The 20112-nt window shown below is 41.8% G+C and overlaps 1 long non-coding RNA gene across 3 annotated transcripts in view; it reads left to right on the forward strand.

The window, feature by feature from the left end:
* LOC139806096 (uncharacterized) overlaps positions 1 to 20112 on the forward strand; it is a 111210-nt gene that overhangs the window by 26235 nt on the left and 64863 nt on the right. For all 3 annotated transcript variants that reach the window (XR_011730102.1, XR_011730103.1, XR_011730104.1), the window contains exon 2: positions 6338 to 6414. This is a non-coding gene — a long non-coding RNA (uncharacterized lncRNA). The remainder of the gene's footprint in view (positions 1 to 6337; positions 6415 to 20112) is intronic.

Below are 20112 nucleotides of genomic sequence, written 5' to 3' on the forward strand. Positions count from 1 at the left end.
GGGCAGGCAGAGCTGTGACACAGCTCAGGTGTAAGGTGAATCCTGGAAATACAGATAGGAACCTGGGGACAGGCAGAGCTGTGACATAGCTCAGGTGTGAGGTGAATCCTGGAAATACAGATAGGAACCTGGGGACAGGCAGAGCTGTGACATAGCTCAGGTGTAAGGTGAATCCTGGAAAAAATGCAGATAGGAACCTGGGGACAGGCAGAGCTGTGACACAGCTCAGGTGTAAGGTGAATCCTGGAAGTGCAGGTAGGAACCTGGGGACAGGCAGAGCTGTGACACAGCTCAGGCAGTGCCCCTGGGCAACAGGCAAGGGCTGTGGGGAGATCCCAGACACAATCTGGAAATCCCCAGGCAGCCAGTGCTGTTATCTCTGCTGCCAGCACAGGAGCTTGTTTTCCAGGAGGGCCCACATCTCCAGTTGTTTCTTCAGTAAACCAATGAATATTTTATATTATTTCCAAAGCATTCTTAACAAAATAATCTCATGTGGATGCTGTGTCTGATAATGTACACCCATGATAGTTCTTAAAAGTGCCTCGGGATGTCTTGCCAAGAAGGAACATCAGAAAGCAAATGCTGCTTGCTTTCTGCCCAGCCTGCAGCCTTTGAGGAAAGCTCAGACACGTGGTATTTGCAGAGCCTGGGTACTATTTCTACCAATTTTTGCCCCCGTTTTCATGTACAATGATAACAAGTGGCAGTGCATTCACATGGTTGTAAGTGGCTTTTTGGAGCTGATAACATCTAGAGCAGGAGTGGGAGTAATTATCCACAAATTATTTGCCATGACTGTCTGTTGGTGTAATTTCCTAAAAATAAATAAATAAATTGTAATTAAATTAATCTGGTCCTTTGGAAATATAATCTTGATAAAGCATGTTTCTGACTGCCACAGAATGCTATTAGCTCACTGGGTTTTATGTGTTTTTAGTAATTTAAGTACTGTACCAGTCAAAATAACTGCAAATTGCTGGCACCAGATGTCATTAATGCATGAAAGCATTTCTCCACCCTAACCTTATTTTCAGTAACATGGAGGAAAAAACCAGAAAATATTGTGCAGTTAATTAGGAAATTAACTGCTACCTTGTAATCTTGCATTTTGATTTCTAAAGAAAATGATGCCTTCTGTGAGCAGAGCAGAGAATGAAACAGTGTTCTGGAGGGACTGGTGGGGGAACTTTGCTTAAGCATTTTTAGTTAACAAATGCAGATAACTTCAGTCTTTTCATGCACAAGCTTATGTGTATGAATTAAAATACCTCTGAGGAGATGGAAACTGAGTGAGCAAGTGAGGTCAAAACTGCTTCCCAAAGGAGATAACAGAAACCCCACTGCAGGTGGTGGAGTCCCAGACTCCAAACTCTGCTCCATGGGATTCCCAGCTGCACTGGAATCTGGGCTTCCCTGGAATGCCCTCAGCACTTGGCTCATGGGGATAGATAGTACAGAGGCTACAGAGATGTCTGTGTAATTCATGAAATGTGTACTTTTTTTTTTTTTTTTTGCATAACCTTTGCTGGTTACTTTGCTTTTCCTGAAGCTAGTATTTTACCTCCCTTGTGGAAAAGAAGCCATGGTGATGGCTGAGGGCAACAGAAAGTGACGAGTTTTGAGGTGTGCCCTCCTGGAGGACCCAGGTGGTTCATTGCAATGCAAGGCTGTCAGTAGCACAGCAAATAAATACATAAATGTCAGGAACCACTGCAGATTTAGTGGGACAACTTTTCAGAAGAAATGTATCAGCTTTGAGAAGACACCAAAAGCTGTCAGCACAGCCCAGACCCATAAATATTTAATTTATCTTGACCCTTTTGATGTTGACAATCAATGCTGTTCTCTTTTGCTGCATATCTGGGGCTATTATGCTGACAGTGATAGCAGTCAGTTTGTCAGTGGGAATGACACTCTCCTTCATAGTCATGGGAGTCTGTCAGAAGCCTTTACACAGTGCCTAAAACTGTGTGAAATTGATAGCTGCAGTCCTGCTCAGAAGCACAGAACAGACCAGCATGATTAGGTGAGAGATCTTATTAATTTTATGCAACAAGGCATACAAAGTAAGCCCCCCCCACATATTAACTAATGGTAAAATTCTGAATGCTCCTACAGGTCAAATGTTAACATGATTTAGCTTTGCCACCTGTTTGTTGTTGTTGGGTTTTTCGTTTTGTTTGTTTTTTAGTTTATCATTAAAAAGATTCAAAACTATTTGCAATGAGTTAAAGGTATGACTTCTCTGCAGCAACTGTTCTTTTTTAGCTGACTTTGCCTGTTACAAAGATTGCTGGAGAAGCAGGATATGGCTGTCCAGTAATTACACTGGCACATTGATTCCCTGAGTCTGGAGAGTACATCAGTGTTTAAACCTGAGAGCTTTAGTGAAACAGGTAAGTCATTTGAAGTGAGGCAGTTAAAAGGGTTGTTGGTTCTGCTCTCAGAGATTTAAATTACACCTAAGGATGATTATTGGTCATCAGAGCAATGATAATTTTTAATGTAGCATGTTTCATGCCTGTAGGAACTCCAAAGCAGAAGATTTCCTAGGCAGTCACTTCAGGTTGCACATCTTCTGTGGAGCTGGGTTTGACTCAGCAACATTTACACATTGATTTGGAGGTTGGAAATTGGGAATGATGCTGCCATGTGAAACTTGAGGGAGCTCTCTCACATTCCATTAATGTGCCTGAAGTCTGAAGAAATGGAGTTACCACCCAGTTATTCTCAGAAGTGCTACAGACATTCTGTGATTAAATCTTCTCTGGAAAAAGGGAGTGAAGTATAGCATGTCCTAGTGTCACACAGCAGCTTAAATAAAGTGCCTCCTCTTATGTCTGTAGAACTGATTATTTCTCTGGTTTCTGATTATTTCTGATTATTTTCTGATTTTTTCTGATTTCTGATTATTTTCTGATGTTTCTATATTATTTTCTGATTATTTCTGATTATTTTCTCTGGTTTCTCCTCACCTGGGCCAGGCTGAAACTGCATCTGACGTGTACCAGTCATACAAGAGGTGCACATTTTCACAAAGATGTTTTTCTCACAGTTGTTTGCATTTATATAATTTGTGACATATATTGGGTAAAATTTTGCTTATTGATATTTGTGGTTTTACCACTTCAGCCCTGTGGTTCCCAACTTTCAGTATGCTTCTGTATGGAACACTTGTGTTAGGTGGAACCTGCTGGGAGGTGCACTTCCCCAAAATTTTGAAGGTGTCAACTCTTCAGGTCTTGCTCTGCCCTGCCAAGGAGGCCTTTGTGATTGAAACCCAGTGGAGCTGGGCATAACATCATCATTTTCTTCATGATGGACCCTGAGCTCCTTTGTTGGACTCAGAGCACTTTCCTCCCTCCTTTATCCTTAAGACACAACACAGTAACATGACTTAATTTCTGCAGGAAGGTTGATTGGCTGCTGGAATATAGTTGCATCCAACATCTAGTAATATTGTTACTCAGTAATACATGCTGACCTGCTGCTCTTTTTTTTCATTATGATTTAGTTTTTGAAGTCCTGATTGAACTGATTGCTGCTGTCAGGATGAATGAAATGCCCTATAGACAGGTGACTGTAGGAGCTCTGTGTGTCCACTCTGCAGCTCTGGCCTCTGCTCTGTTGGCTCAGCAGGGAAGGGAGTGTGGGAATTGAAACAATGGCTTTGCATAAATACTTGACAATAAAAGTGGTGACCAGCTTTAATAGCAAGCTGGAAACCCCCCAGGTGGGAGTATTTTTAAGTGTTGTGTAATCTCTGCTCCAAAGCAGTGCTCTTAAACTCAGAGCTCCAGGCTGCATCCAGCCCCCAGGGGCACCTGAGTGATTGCCACCAGGCAGTGCAAACTCTTTTTCACCTTGTGGCTCTGGCCAGGTTGAAGGAAGGGAACCAGTCCTGCCTGCTCTGCTATGGATTTAGCTATGCCCAGGGTAAAGAAACAGCAGGCCATTTACACAACTTTTTTTTTTTCCCCCAAATTGCACTCATTCAATTAAAACATATCAAAAAAATGAGTGAAGGGATCAGTCTGAAGAGTTGACTATGATTTCAAAAGAAAAAAGATGAGTGCTTAGTTTTCAGAAGTTAAATACCTTGGGTTTTGTATTTTCCTCTTAATTTGTGATGGATAAAACCAGTGTGATGAAATGCAGTCCATCAGTAGGTTTTTTTGGAAATAAATTATTTGGCAATTGACAAAAATGCATGAATTAAAATGTGACTGGAGTCAGAGCATAAACATTTACAAAGAACAATAATTAGTAGGTCTTGAGAAAATACCAAGAAAAAGTTTGTCCTGAAAGAAATCCTGCCTCAAGGCGTAATAAAAAATGTATGAGGAAAAAAAACAAAATCAGGAAAAAATAAACTATGTTGAAATACCCTTATTCTGTAGGAGGCTGAAAATGCTCTGTAGCAGCTGTATGATGGCTTTGCTTTTATTTAAATGTGTTTTCCAGCCATCTTGTACATTTTATGTAAAAGAAAATGAACATTTAAAGACACATCCTGAGATTTTCTTCTCCCCAGATCTGTTGTACAGTAACACTGCTGTTGTGCAAATTTTAAGATAGGATTTGTGTCTTTAGGCAGTATGGATTAGACAGTGCTGGATGGAGTTAAGCACAGTGCTTGCATTATAACAGGAAAGGTTGTCTGGGTGAAATGATAGGAGTTTCTCAAATAAGTGCTTTATCTATTTTGCAGTTATTTCTATCATATTAACACGTTGGTTAATAAGCACAGGTGAAGACCAGTTTGTGTTTCATTTAATAATATTTTTCCGTGCATAACACTTGCCACATGAAAGAGTCAAAGCTCTCTATGAAAAAAAGATTTTCTCTGACCCACTGGGTACACATAAAACCCAAAGAGCATCCAGCAAAGTGCTCATGGTAACTGGCCAGGATGGGGATCAGCAGGCAGCCCAGGTGTCTGCATTTGCTGGGTTTCCTCTCCCTGTAGATGCAGTGTTGTGTCTCAGCTGCTCTCAAGGCCCATAGTTTTCATCCCCAGACCTGTTTTTTCTGATCTAGTGCAGTTTCTCTGTTTTTTTTTTTAATCAGCTTAGATGGGAGGCTCTGAGCAGTCTAAAGGGTGCATGGGCAGTACCTGCCTGCTTCAGCAGTCTGGAGGGGAGACAAGTGGAGCACTGCACAGCCAGCTGGTAGCAGCTCTCTGGGGCACACTGAACTCTCTGCTGGGCTTACTGCCTGCATGCTCTGCAACTCTGTGCTTTTCCTGAAATCACTCAGTGAGATGCTTTTAACTCCACTAATGGGGTATTGAACTTCTCTACAACCAGAAGAGACACAGAGTCCTCCTCAGATGTTCCAGAGTGTTGCTCAAGAGGGAATTTCCCTCCAGAAGTATCCCCTTCTCTGCATAAGCTTCAGAAAAAACATGAACAGCTTGCTTAGAGTTGTGCAGTTAACTGAGAGAGACTGCCTGCCTGGAGGGTTTAGACAGGACTTTCATAAGGATTCAGGCATCAAAAAGTAGATCAAGGGAATACCTAAGTGATGCTTTTCAGGGCTGTTTGTGTGCATGCTTAGGACATGGGAAATGTTCTGGCCAACACTTGGCCATCATTCCTGTTCCTCACCCAAGTTTGTTTGCTGCTTGTCCTGCTTTTGGAATTACCTCTAGTGAATTTTCTGATGGAGATGTGTGCTTATGGAGAATGCTGGTATTTTCTTTTGTGGGTTTTTTGTGTCTTTGCTATTCCAGATGAGGCTCTAATGCTGGAGTTGTCTCCTGCAGTTGGGGATTGAGTATCAGAAGAAAATGTTTCTGAAAAACCAAGCCCCCTGTATCTACATTATGAAATCACAGAAACCTCCACAAACCAGTGTTGTACTGTCCTCAAAAACTGGAGACAGAGCTGGGTTTATCTTGATTCACCATTATGTTTTGCATACCTGCCATTGTGTCTTTATGAGTAGAGCCCTGTGGCAGTAAGTGTTGGATGAGATGTTGAGGGATGGTCCATCTCACACTTCACAGCCTAGAAGCTAAAAGCAGGCAGTGCAGTCCAGTGTGGAGTGTGGTATCCCAGGGGCCTCAGAGGACATGGCACTTGGATCCAGAGCTCTGTCTGTGGCTGCCCTGCCAGTTGTCCTTCTGCACTGTTTTTGGAGATGGTTTGCATGTCATGCAGTCCCTGCTCCTATTGACATTGGGATGGGTATAATAGCAAGGGGCTCTACTTTCTGGTACAGGTAACTGCTATCATACTGTGGTCAACAAATGGAAATACACCTTACCTGAGTGTGACAAAGTGTTTTGTTTGGGTGATGGGACTGAAGTCAAGATGTGTTGTTCCCCCAGATTGCCACTGAACTCCTGGCCCCATCAGCTGAGGCTGTTGCTGGCACTGCTGGATCCCTGGCTGTGCCAGGTGAGGTGTTTGCCCTTTGTGCCCTTGCAGCTCTGGTTCCTGGGGTTGCAGCCCATGCCTGTTGCATGGGTGTGTGAGATGTTTGTGCTGTTGCTCCAGCTCTCAGTGCAGCTCTCTGCTCCAAAGCTTCCCCTTGCTCTCATCTAACACCCCCTTCCCAAGGGCAAATCTCCTACAGTTTCAGCCCTTCCCCATCTCTTGCCAATACAGCCCAGCCAGGGGTTGTACAATACACCAGTGGGTTGCCAATACAACCCACCTCCTGGGCCAGGCTGTCTCCTGGGTAGGTGGAGAGGCCTTGGCAGCATCCTGCCTGCACTTCAGTCCTTTGTTGGACCTCTGAGAAAGCAAGAGCTTTTAAATCCAGCCTCTGTGTTGTGGCAGTGTGAGAGTGCCCAGAGGCACTCAAGTACTTAGAGCCAGCAAGAGGAAAGTGGGGAGAGTGAATGTGAATTGCTATTATTAATAATAATAATATTAATGAAAAAGCTCCCAAAGATCAAGGACTTTCAAATTAATTATTCCTAGTTACAATATACAGCATGAAAAGAGGCTGCCTAAACCAATAATGGGCTTCTAGTCCTTTCCTTATTAAATTAATTTTGTTTCAGATCTCCAGCTTTTTCCCCATCTGTGCAAATTTTTAATAAATATTTAAAGGAAGAATTAGAAAGGAAAGATTAAGGAGAGCAGAAGCAGCACTGAGTCAGCTGAGAAAGGACTATGGAAAAGAAATAACTTAGGAGATACTGAGGCGTTTTTGAATAAATATCCTCTCATTTTTATGACTATCATGATTCTTTCTCAAATACTCTTATGACTGGATCCTGCTTTTCTTGTGCATTTAAATCTCCCATTAACCTCAATGGCACAGCATTCAAAGGACCCCATCCTGCCTTCCATTTGCTTACTGGGGCTTGGGATTTGGGAGGAACGACAAATTGCACCTCCTTTTCTTCTACAGCTGATAGTAAAGATTGAAAGTAATGAGATACTTCTGTGTGAATCACACTTTCTTAAAATACCAGCATTGCCTAGGTTCATCTGAAGTATAGATGTGAGTTTTACTGCTGTCCCTGTGGATGAACAGTCATTAACCAGGTCTGTGCTCAGCTAGCTTCTCCCTGAGCAGTAAGTCCTGAATGGAAGTCCAGAGGTGGTGTCCTGCTTCTGCTGGAATTGCTGGTAAAATTCTTGCTGACCTCACAGAACCCAGGAATTCACTCCAGATACCTTAACAGAATTATACTGGCAAATATTTATTATTATTGTTAGACCCTTGGGAACTTTTCCAGAATGCTTTGCTCATACACACCCCTTTTGTTTAGGTAAGGCCATTTATTCTAACTTTATTGTTCGTGAATGTGTTGAACACCAAAAAAAAAAAAAATCAAATGATGGAAGATATGACCCAGTTGCTCTGTGTACTTTTTGCTACAGCTCTGCATAATAGCATGATTTACACATGATCTTCCATTGTTGGTATTTTATTTATGCTGTGTTTTTGAGCTGGTAATTTAAAAGCTTACAGTATCTTTTGAACATATTGCTTAAATAGATCATTTAATTCTCAGTGGGGAGTCTCTTTTTCCCCACCAAGAAGAATGAGGTTGTAGCTGCAAAGTATATTGCAGTTAAAAGGAATTGTTTTGACTAAAGAGATGAAACAATGTGCTTTAGTTTTCTGTTATTCTATACCCCCAGTTCCCCTTTAGAAATCACAGCTGTAGTTCCCTCTTGAGGCATTTGGATTCCTAGCTGACTCCTGGTGTCTGTGATTGGGAAGGGAAGGAACAGGGATTTTGCCCAGCAGAGCTGTGTATGCCAGCTCCCATTCCTGTTCTGCTCAGCTCCCAGCTGCTTGGCTGGGAATTTGCAGGGGGAAGCTCTTGGGGTGCTGCAGCAGGGGTAGGGGGAGTGGAGTCTGTCCTGTCTTTTCCCAAGGAGTGGTGTTCAAGGGCTGGAATGTGACTGGATGGCCCTGAAAACAGGGAGCTGTGTGACCTTCCCCAGCAGCCTCTTGTCCCTCGAAGTCTGAGCAGCAATCTACTTCTGGCTATGTTTAAGAAACAGATGTCAAATATTTTTCCACGAGTCATAAGTAATTGCCTGTTGGGATGCTTTGTGACCAACGCAGTGCAATCTGATTCCTGGTTGCTCCAGTAGAGCTGGGGGCCTGTGGCAGAACCCTGCCCTGAGAACCTGTCCAGGACTGACTGCATGCTTGGATTCAGCCATACCCAGGAACTGCTTGCTGTCTCAGAAGCTTTGGGTGCTTGCTTGATCTGTTGGCTTCAGCTAGCTCTCTGCTCAGGTCTACTTTTAGATCCTCTCCTTTAGAGGGGAAACACCTCCTCCCAACACACCCCAGCATCTTTCCAGTCTGCCTGCTCTCTCTCTGCAAGATGCACTGCTTGAGAGCTCCTTGCTGCTGGTGTGTGCAGAGCTCTGGTAACCCAGCAGCTTGTGGACAAGAGATGCTGCAGAATCCCTGGAGATTTACCCCATCTGCAGCACAGGATCCAGGCTGCCCCTGGAGGTGCCTCTTTCCCATGTTGTGCACTGGGAGCCTGTGGTCCTGGTGTTGCATCACAGGGGGGAGGAATCCTGTCACTGCTTACAGAGAGCTGGATGCTGCCCCTTGGTTCTTAGACTTGGTCATCAGGTAGAAATCTGCTTGGGAACAGTTTCTTGGCATAGTGACATCAATAAACCTTCCACATCTTCTGTCTGTCATCAGCTGCACAGTCATGACTTGGAAGTGGTCTCAGTGACTGGAGCTGCTGTGGAACAGCAATAAATAGGAGGTTTCAAAATTACTTTCTGATGACATCAAGATTTTGGGTTGTGCTGCTTTTTAAAAAGAACTTGACAACAAGAATAGTGATGGGGGAAAGCAGACTACAGAGCTCTAATTCCAGAAGGTTTCAGTCTTGTTAACATCCTGAGTGTATTAGACTTGATTTGAAAGACTTAATAATCAATATCCCCATCCCTTGTGCTTCAACATGAAAAACAGATTTAGAAGTGGAGTTAATTCAAATGTTAATTAATTTGTGCATATTACAGAAGACTGGATTTTTTTAATGTGTAATATGAGAATTTATTTTTTCTGTCTTAACATTAGTAGACGTTAATAAAACAATTTAAAAAAATAATTTCCCAGCTTAGAGAAAGCTTTAAGTATGCAAACTATTATCTGTGAAGCCTTCTCTCTTAACATATTGCTGAAGTGCATTCTTCCCCAGAGGAAAATCAATCTTGCCACGTTTGCACTGTGTTTCAAACCACTGGGAAATGTCCATTTCATTATTTAAAAGTAGCACAGCCTTAGAATCTTCTTCAGGGTAAAAAAAAAATTAGTTAATAGAGAAAAGGCAGATCTGATAAAGAAAAGCTTGGCAGGGAGTGGGGAGATCTGAGCCCTTACAGTGGAGCCTCTTTGGCATGTTTGAGGGGTTGTCTGTGGATGCACAGCCTTGTTCTTTTTGTCCCTTGAATCCATGCAGCTCAGAGCTTTCATGAATGTGGTGAACCTCCATGACATTTAATGTATAATAAGAAATTATTTTGCTGTTCTCACTTGGATGTGAATTTATTATGAGTCTCAAATCTGTTTCTTTTCTTCTTTTGTAATGCTTTTCAGGGAGGAAGGCCCCTCCTAACAAAGTGGAAGTGTTCATTTACAATTATTTTCTTCTTTTCTGTTTTGCCATGGGTGATCTGTAGCTGTTAAGAACAGAATAAATAATAGAACAGATAAAGCCAAGCATAAATCCTGCATGGTGAGAAAATTGAAGAAAATGAAGGACTTGCCTTTTGTAAAGCAGAAACAAATCTAGTGCTTAGACAGAAGCTAATGTGGATGATTTTCTTCTAATTTATATGTTTATAGGAGAAAGTTCTTAGTATATGTAATAATAATTTCAGTTTGCATTTCTGAGCTACCTAGCTATTGCAGGGTAGCTTTGTGTGGGTCCTTACAGAATCCAGTACCTCTTACTTCTGGCAAGTACAGAACTGCTGAGTTAATATTCTGGTACTGCTTATACTTGGTGATGACAGAAGAATTCAATCACTACGAACCTTTTCTCCATGAAAACTCCTGATGCAGATTCCTGTAGGGTCACTTTTAATTTCATTCTGCATTTTCTTGTGACTTCTAATCTGCTTCTCAGACTACACTGGAAGCAGGGAGCATTTGAAATCCACTTAATCCATCTCTGCACCAACTCATCCAGAGGTGATGAAATTTAAACAACTCTTTGGCCATTAGGGCAATTAATAAATGCCTGACCTGACTAAGGAACAAAATTCATCTGAACTGCTCAAGAGCAGCTAAGGAGACAAAGTCCTGTGGAAGCAAATGCCTCTTGAAGGCAGGAAAAAAAAACCTCACCAGGGCTGCAGCTTTTCAAGGTGTATGTTTGATCACTGAGCTGTTCAGGCCGATGTGGTGTGGATGTATAAATCTTAATGGAACTTCTTTCCACCCCCTTTGATACAGATAATGCTCCCAGGTATATTTAGTTTAAAGAAAACTCACTTGAAAAGAGAGGTTTGATCAAGGCAAACAAAATGGGTTTTCAGTGGGCACATGTGAAATACAGGAAATTTCATTTAATTGTAAGAAAAAACTATTTTACTGTAAAGGCAGTCAGACCCTGGAACAAGTTAGCCAAAGGGGTTATAGTGTCTTTCCTTGGAGATATTCAGACCCCAGCATGACATAGTCCTCAGCAGGCTGCTGTAGGTGGTCCTGCTTTGAGCAAGAGGCTGGGCTAGATGGTTTCCAACCTCAACAGCCCTGTAATTCTGACACATAATAATGGGGTAAAAAGAAGAGCCTGGTACCTGTGGCTTACCCTTTTTTATAACAAGGTCAAGCAGACATTTGAGAAGTCTAATGAGGAAGCACTGTGCTGCTTTTCCAGGCTTTTTTTTAGCCCCAGAGCGAGTTTGGGATAGTTCAGAACAGAAGGAGAGGGTGTGGAGAAGAGAGGCTGAGTGTTGGCATGTTTTGTCTTTCCCTCTGTGGACACTGGAATGCAGCTCATGTCATGCTTGTTTGTGCCTTCAGTGCTGGGTGCTAGGGTAAAGGCTGGAATAATGAGCTTGTGTAATAGTGGTTATACAAATCCGTGTGTGGTCCATGCATTCCCTGTTCCTAGAAATGAGAGGGGGCTGCTGCAAATGCCTTTTAAGAAAAAAAGCATGGAGCTGAAAAGGAAAATGGTCTTTTTTGAGTCACCTAGCAGTACACTTGCATTCTGGGCACATGGTTGGCTCAGCAGGTGGTATATTATTTACTGACCAAAGAACATTAGTCAGCGTGGCAAGCTACAGGCATTTTAAGTCAAAAAACCTAATAATAAAGTCTTCCTCTGACTATATGGCTCCTCTTTTTAATTTATTGTTCACAGTAGGTGGAAAAGATTGGAATTATAGTGGTGATTAACAATGAGCAGACAGAAACTTAGAAAAGTAGTCTGACAGTTTTGAGAAATATCCAGATCTAGCTGGAAAAAGGCTGAAATCAACTGCAGTCCCTCATTCTGCTCTCAAAACACACCTGCCAGGGGATGGCTCTGGCTGGTTTGCAGCCACTTTCTAGCAGTGGGATTGGGGGGTGGGGAAGGTGAGGTACCAAGCCAGTGTTTCATAAACTCCAGTGGGTGGGCAGCAGTGAGCCAAATGTAAAGCCTTACTGTAATCATGACAGCTGCATTAGAAATCTGTCTTGGAACACAACCAGAGGTAAATGATAGGCTTTTTGTCTGCAAGTGGCTCCTGAACATGGAGAGAAAAAAGCTGTCTCTGAGAGGTATGTTAAAGTTTCAGACTCCTTGAGTCTGGTGTTCAGGGGATGGAAAAGATCATTCCCTATGGGTAGACAGTTGTTCTTGTAATGTGTATTTAAAGATTAATACATTTCTGTAGAAATTGCCAGTTTTCAAAAATTGAAAAGAATGGGTTTTTTCCATATTTCTGGGGCTGGAAAGGAGTAAATTACTGAGATCGACTGTCTACTGACTGGAAAAAATTGTCATGAAATAAGTATAGAAAATCTATAAAAGTCAAATGTGCATCTTCTGCCAGCCCTTCCCAAGAGAACAGTATTTGAAAGAAAAAGGTTATGAAAAAGTTCTGAAAAACTAGAAAAAGTTCTGTTTGTTCCAGAGGTCCAGGCTACCACACCGGAGGTCCTGCCATGGCCCTTCAGGAGAGGCCTCCAGCAAAACCCAGGTTAGAAAGTCACCTGCTCAAGAGGTCATGTAGCATCTTTAAAAGTCCTTGACATGAGTGTTCTTACCCATGTGAGTTCTTAAAGGATGTGCTCAGGTGCCCTCACCAGGGACCACCTTGAAGCAAGTGCTTAACTTTGTAACAATGTGGAGCAGAAGCAGGTGAAATTCTTTGTGAGCCTTTGGTCTGTCTGTCTGCAGACACAGTGTGGGGCTTCTCTCATGTCTCCAGCTCTGCACTCTCTGTCTCTCATGTCTTCAGCTCTGCACACACTGACTCCAGTCAGCATGGGACACAGGGAACCTTTTTCCAGTGCAGAATATTAGCCTACACCTAAGTTCTCCCATTAATTTAAGGTTTAGGATTCATGTGGCCACATCTCACTGAATTGCCTGTGTAAATTTGGACATTAATAATTCTCTAGCACTTTGACTTAAACAGGGGAGCTCCCTGCAATGCCTGACCTCAGAATCACCCTACAATTTATTGTTCAGTTGTTTCAGTCACAGCAATTTGTCTTATCCTGTCCCAGAGAATTGTCTCTGAACACACAACTGGCAGTAATAACTGTTTAGGTAGCACTTTGTGACTGTGGAGTAACAAGTCTCAGCTGCTGGTGTTTTGTTGAAACACTTAATAACACTTTAAATTCATTGATGTCTCCCCAGCAGGTTACAACTTGGGATGAGAGTTAGAGGAACACTTTGATGTGCAATAAGGTGCTGCTGCTTTTCCTCCCCAAATCTGCAGTACAGTGCTGGACAGGAGAACAAATGTGAGTCCTTCAACTGAATGTTTGAGACTTTCCAACTTTTTAATGTTTTATGTTTTTAATTGTATCTGCTCTTTGCATTGGCAAAGATTTTTTCTGGTCCTGCAGGAACTCTTTTCTTCCCATCCTTCCACATCTCATCTTTGTGAAAACTTAGTTGTAACATAGTGAGGTGGCATTTGCCATCTCTGCCTGATGACATCTCAGCACTGATTAAACAGACCACTAATCATCATGGCATGTTCTACCCTGCTGTTCCCTGTTGCTTCACATTGCAAATTCCCATAAAAAGTGTTCAGCATCTCTTAATTTCTTCCATTTTCAGGATTGCTTAGATTCATGGACTGCTGAAATCCAGCTGGGAAGGACTGTTTTATCTGAACATCAATTACTTTTAATTTCTTGATTTTAATTAGGTGGTTAATTACTTATAACCATATTTTATCATTGATGACTCTTACATTTTTAAGACAATTACACATGTGTGTGAAACTAAAGAATTATTCTTCAGAGTTCTGTAAATCTTGCTGTTGTTATAATACAGATATAAAGTAGAGCCTCATAATTCTGAAGATTTCAATTTCCATAATCAAATGTCTGTTAATTGTTTGGTGAAGTTATCTAATATTTCTATAGCAACTCATGATAATATAAAATTAATTGTGTTTTATATATAACCATATTTTAAAAGGCAACCTAAACAGCAGTTGAATTTTTGAATTAAACTCCTAAGTGCTGAGATCCTGACCTGGGATTCCACTCCCAGGTGTGGGCCTGCTTTCTCCCTCCTGGTTCTTTCCTTCTGTTGTGCTGTTGACTGTTTCAAGACACTCCTCTCCTTGGGTGTCTATTCAATTCTCCTAAAAGGTGAATTAAAATTCACCAAAAATAAGTGAATTATTGTTGAATTGGCCTCCATCAGGTCATGGCTTTGTGTTTTTATCAGGAGTGCTGCCATCTGAGGCAGTCAGATGAGCATAAGCAGCCTTGGGCTGGGTTGCACAGTGCTTTCTCACTTGAGTATCATTCAGTTCCTGTGATATTTAGTGTTGGTGCTGAGTGGTGGCCAAACCACTTCAAATCTAAACTAACATGGAATTTAGAATTCTGTTATGACTTTTTCATTTCTCATTACATGCCAGCTTGTTCCTATTCTTTTTTATTTCCACTTAGCAGGCAAAATGGGGGAAAGATAAAGGCACAAGCTTTAGAGGGAGATTACTGAGCCCTACCTGGAAAAGGATGGGAGCAGAGGGCAGCTGTATTTTGATTTTTGGCTGTATTCAAGGAAGCAGACTTGCTTCTTCAGGCTTTGGAGCCTCAAGAGTATCTTTGCCCTGTAGTAGTCCTAAAGGAATGTGATCTTGTGGATAGAAAGCTTTGATTATGGCAGACTAATTAACTGAAATCTGGCACATCTCTTTTCCACAAAGCAGCAGAGTTGCAATAGTAAAATATTTGGGGACTAAGGTGAGCAGGAAGAGTTTATACTACAGATTCAGGTTAAGTGCCTACACCTTGGGTGTGTGACATTCCACAGCTGGAAAGGACTCCACCAACTGCATGAACCAGAGACTAATTTCTCCTTTAGATTGCCCTGATAATACCTAAGCTGAGAAGCATTTATTTTGCTAGCCAGTTTTACAGTCCATAATTTATTAGTTTTAAATTGGGTTCTTCTTAAAAGCAATGTTCTTCATACAGGGTTGCTTAATATTCAGTTGTACCATCTGTTTTGTAGCAGTGCTTTGCTCTTCTGTGCATACTGAGTGTTGCCTAGATCTTTTCACTAAAAAAACCAACCCAACCAACCAACCAACAACAAAAAAAAAAAACCTGGACAGTCTGAAGTGTGAGATAATAATGAGCAGGGAACATAAGTGCAATTTGCATGAATGCCAGCCTGTGGTTTTTCTGTTTCTCACATAAAGGGTTTTGACAAGCAGGCCATCCCAACATCTGATTCTGAAAGTGCACCTGGTTCCTGTCTTTTGTGGTGTTAATATGTCACCTTTTATTTCTATATAAAAAACTCCTGTTCTGATTAAGGATCTTGGGGTATGCATCTACAGACTGGTAAACTTTACAGAAGAAGTGTTGTGAGGAATTTAGCTCACAGTGAAATGGACATCACTTCCTGAAGCTGAATTTAAAGCCCATTGTCATTGAGTGCTTTGCAGCAAACAGGTCCTGTGTTCCAAGGTGTGTTTGTAAGTGAAACAAAGGATTTATGTTGTCAAATCCTCTTGGCACCTGGTCACAGGTGGTGCTGCTCAGGGCTCAGCTGGAGCCACTTCTCCAAGAGCTTTATCAACAAACTGGACAAGGGGACTGAGTGGACTCTCAGTAAGTCTGCAGCAGAAGAACAGATCAGGATGTGATCTCTCAATTAAAAATTGCATTAAAGGAGGGGTCAGTCACTGGTACAGGCCCACAGAGAAGCTGTGAACTCCATTTTAGGAGATACCTGACACTTGACAGGAAAAGACCCTGAGCAACATCATCTAACACTGAAATTGGCCCTGCTTTGTGCAAGGGGTGGGGCTGGATCATCCTCAAAGGCTTTTTGTGACCTAAATTCCTTTATGGTTCTGTATGACCTCTTCAGAAAAATAACTCAGAACAGTAACAAGCACACTATCAGCTACACAAAATCCCATCTTTCTACTGTACTGCTGGCAGCATCTTACACAGAGAGCACTGGTGCTAATGGGAGCTGCCTCTAGTAGCCTCTCAACTCCAGGATTTGTTGTCCCTGTGAGTTTGGTGCTGTATCTATACAATACCACTTGCCTGGCCCCAAAATCTGCATTGCAATGGTGGCCTTTTTATTTTCTAGGAGATTGGGAAGGGATGAATTACCTCTGGGAGAAAACTGTTTTTTGAGCTGCCATACCCCTAATGTAAAAGTTTGTTACACCAGAGGAAAATAAAACATTTGGGGTATTTGTTCTTTGTTTTGTTTTCATTGGGTCTGTCCAGCTCTAAATCTGTCAATTGCTTCAGAGGTTGGACTGGAAAATTTTGCTCCTTATAGCAAAACTGACAATAAACTGACTTGTGCAGGAGGAGAGAGAAAGAGAAATCCTTGTTTTTACAACAAATGATTCCTTGAGAAAATTCTCAGCTATCTCAACTGAGCCACCTTGAGAAGTTCTTGGGGCTTTACAGCCTTGTCTGGCTGTTAAGGCAGAAAACCAATCATGACTGTAGGCTGGTGTTTCCTCTCCCTGTCTGAACTTAGTGAAGCAATACTTGCTTTCTGTCTAAATTTCCTATCTGTAAAATAGTCTGGTGGTAACTCCCAGTGTTTTGCCTCCTGAGACCCTCAGTTCTTGTGGTCCTTCACACAGCACTTAGACCAGTGGGGCCAGAGCACAGCTGGATCCTCTCTAGATCCTGAGGTACATAACAAGCATTTTAAACTAAAATACCTGAGACTGAACTTGAGTTGCAGCTGGGAGTGCAGCTTGGCTGGGCTGAGCCCAAGTAGTGCTGGAGCAGGTAGAGCACCTTGTAACCAGGTGACAAATCTGTGTCAATGTTCTTGGTGAGCTGTGACCACAGGGTCCACAAGTGTGAGTTATTTGTGAATAGTTCTGTGTAACAAATCCATTTCAGAACTTCACAATGTTCAGCAAGATGAAAGGTGAAACGCAGTGAATAAATTATTCATAACAAATTATCCACTAAGCTCTGTTCATCACTGAGATGAGACAGAATTATTGACTGGACATGGAAGCAAATTTTCATTTCAGTGAGATATTAAAATACCTGGAATGCTAGTGTAATTATGCTGTGACTGTAAGGACTTTACTACTCTGCAGTAAAATATGCCTTGGGTACTGCTACAAGATTGATATTCTCCAGGGCTAGTACACTGGATTTTTCCTTTAGCTACATAATGGAATTTAGGTACACTATTGATCTCTTCCCAGAGCGAGACAAATTTTTGCTTATTTCCTTTGCTTATAATTTGCTGAAAGGCAAATGCTGTGCTCAGCTGGGTGGAATGAAGAGTTGTTAAACTGGGAGTGGTGTACATGTGGGGATTAATGATTCTTCCTTGTGCCTGGATGAACAGTCCTCAGTGTCTTAAATGTTCTTGTGATGGGAGGAGGAGAGTGCTTTCTTGTTTCAGTTGTGTGTTCAGTATGTAAGGATTTGGGTCCTGCTTCAGCTCTGTGTGTGAGTACCTGTCTTGACAAATGAATAATCTTTTGTCAAGCAGATTAAGAAACAGCAGTTAAAATGTTATCTCCAGGCTAATTTCCATTGCCACTAGCACCAGTGGATCTAAATGGATATTATAAATGTGTATTGATGTTTCTCTAGTCCAGTGGATGCTTCCTTTAGTCAGCTCCTTAGGTTTTTGAAGCATTTTCTTCTTGATTTGCATCTTGGGCTAATAACAGCACGTCCACTGCAGCCTGTGTGTGGCTATTTATTACTGACATGACCCTAATGCTCCAAATCAATGCATGAAGTAGATGTGCCATGTTAGGAGCTGTATTTCTACAGAAAAACCTCCTGTGTAGTGCTTTCTTTTCTGTCCACATGCTCTTACCATTGCAGTCTTGTAAAGCTGCTGATGAATTCAGGCAGAAATTCTTTTTCCCTCCCTCAGTCATCATGTTTGTCCCTATGTTGTGAAGTCCTTGATGCACAGACAGCCCTGTGTGATCAGGTACTTTTACTGCATGGAAGGTAAATACATGGCTCCCTGAAGGGTACAAATGTTCTTCTTTTGATGAACACATTGCCTGGAGGACAGAACACGAGATAAAATAAATGATTTGCCAGATTTTAGCACAACAAATCCACTGTTTGAGTCAATCCAAACAGTGTTCACCATTGCACATCAGGACTTTGAAATCACTTGAGTACTTTTCTGCTCTTTTTGGTTGTCCTGGGCTTATTTTCTAAATGACATAATAGAACTGCTGGTTAGTCATGGTAGATGAGCACATATTGGTTTGTACTGGAAGGCCCAATTTGTTCCACCCCAGTTAATGATGTTGGCCTAAAAAACAGGGAAGGGTCACATCAAGACTTCGTGCAGCAACACTTTAGTTGCTGCTGTGTTAGCTGTGGCTTTGGTTTGGTTACTGACTTGCTTTCACTTACTACTGATAGACAGTCTCCCAGCAAAAAGGGAGCCTTTTCAAAATGCTAATAAAAGCATTAGTGGTCCATCATCATCATCTTGCAGAAAACAATGTCTAGATCAATCTATCTCCTTCTAAATCTTTAGAGAAACAAAATTTAAACTCATTTTGCCAAGGCCAAATGTCAATCATAAGAAAAAAATCTATATGAAATTTTAATTGCAAGATGTTCAGTGCAAATTTAATGAGTGAAATAAGAGATCTGAGAATTCAAGCATGCTCAGCTCATGCATAATGTTGACTTAAATTGGCTCTCTAGAGGTGCAGGGAATTGCGTTTTTAGAATTTACACACTGATAGAGCAAATGTACTGGGCCCTGTAGGTTAAGGTCATAAATCAGAATCATTTAACTGCGTTTGAGTGATTGCTACAGACTATAATGGTTGGGAGAACTGGCTTCAGCTACAAGTGATTACTCTGCTTGGATTATTGAAATGCTACTCAATATTCATAAATCAGTGATCATTAATCCCCCAAATAGTTCCTGTCAGCTTTCTAAATAAATTTCCTACTAGCTAATTGAGATTGAAGGAGACTAGCATGCACTGGTTCAGAATTAGGAAAAATGAGCTGCTTTGCCTACCTAGGATCAGAAACACATCTAGGGGGGAAATTGAACCATACTGAGTATGTATGTGGCTGCTAAAATTGTCACATTGAATGTGTTAACTGGAGAAGCCTTTCTGAGCAGATTTTTCCCCTCACGAGTTTCAGTGATTATATTGAGACCTGTTTATGTATTTTTATGATGAAGATATTTGTGTGCTGTGCATCAAAAGCAGCTAATTTGTCAATTGGTGGCATTAACTCAGTGCAGAGGGCAAATACATGAGTGACCAAGTCCTGCAGCTGCATTGGTGTAAGATGCTCAGTGGTGTCTTTTAACACCAAAAATACATTAAGATTCCTAAGTTTGGTGTAGGGATAGTTTTGCTCTATAGTTTCCATTAGCATCACATAGTAGCTTAATTTAACCTTTTTTTTTCCACTGTAACTGCTTATCCTTGAATGTGAGGGATGCTTTAAGGTACCACTGCCCTGCATTACCTCTGTACAGCACATGTTATGTGGCTTGGCTGACTTCAGATACCAAACTTCTCTGAAAGTGGAGCTTTGAACTGTAGGAGATCCAACCTGGAGCCTGAGTTAGTTGTTCTTCCCCTGTTGTTCCCTGCAGAGGGACTTGGTACCATTTATAAGTAACAGCTGAAAGAAACAGCTTGGGCCTTCTATACAGAACCATGCAAATGGCCCAGATGTATCTGCAAAATGCTGTCTAGGCCATCCCTGGCACATTCCCTCTATTGGGATTTTTTGTTGGCTTTCCTGAGGAGGTGAGGATGCTCTGCCAGTGCTGGAGGTGGGACTGCACAGATGTCTGTCTGCCCTGCTGGCAATTTCCAGCCTGTGGCCCAGCTTCCAGTCGGTGAAGCAGAGCAGGAAGGAGTTTAAAACTATTGGGTTCCTTCAACAGAGCAAAGAAGAAAAGCCCCTCCTACTAATCTGCCCCACAAGGCC

This window comes from Heliangelus exortis, chromosome 21 (genome assembly GCF_036169615.1).
Source record: "Heliangelus exortis chromosome 21, bHelExo1.hap1, whole genome shotgun sequence".
Taxonomy (NCBI): Eukaryota; Metazoa; Chordata; class Aves; order Apodiformes; family Trochilidae; genus Heliangelus; species Heliangelus exortis.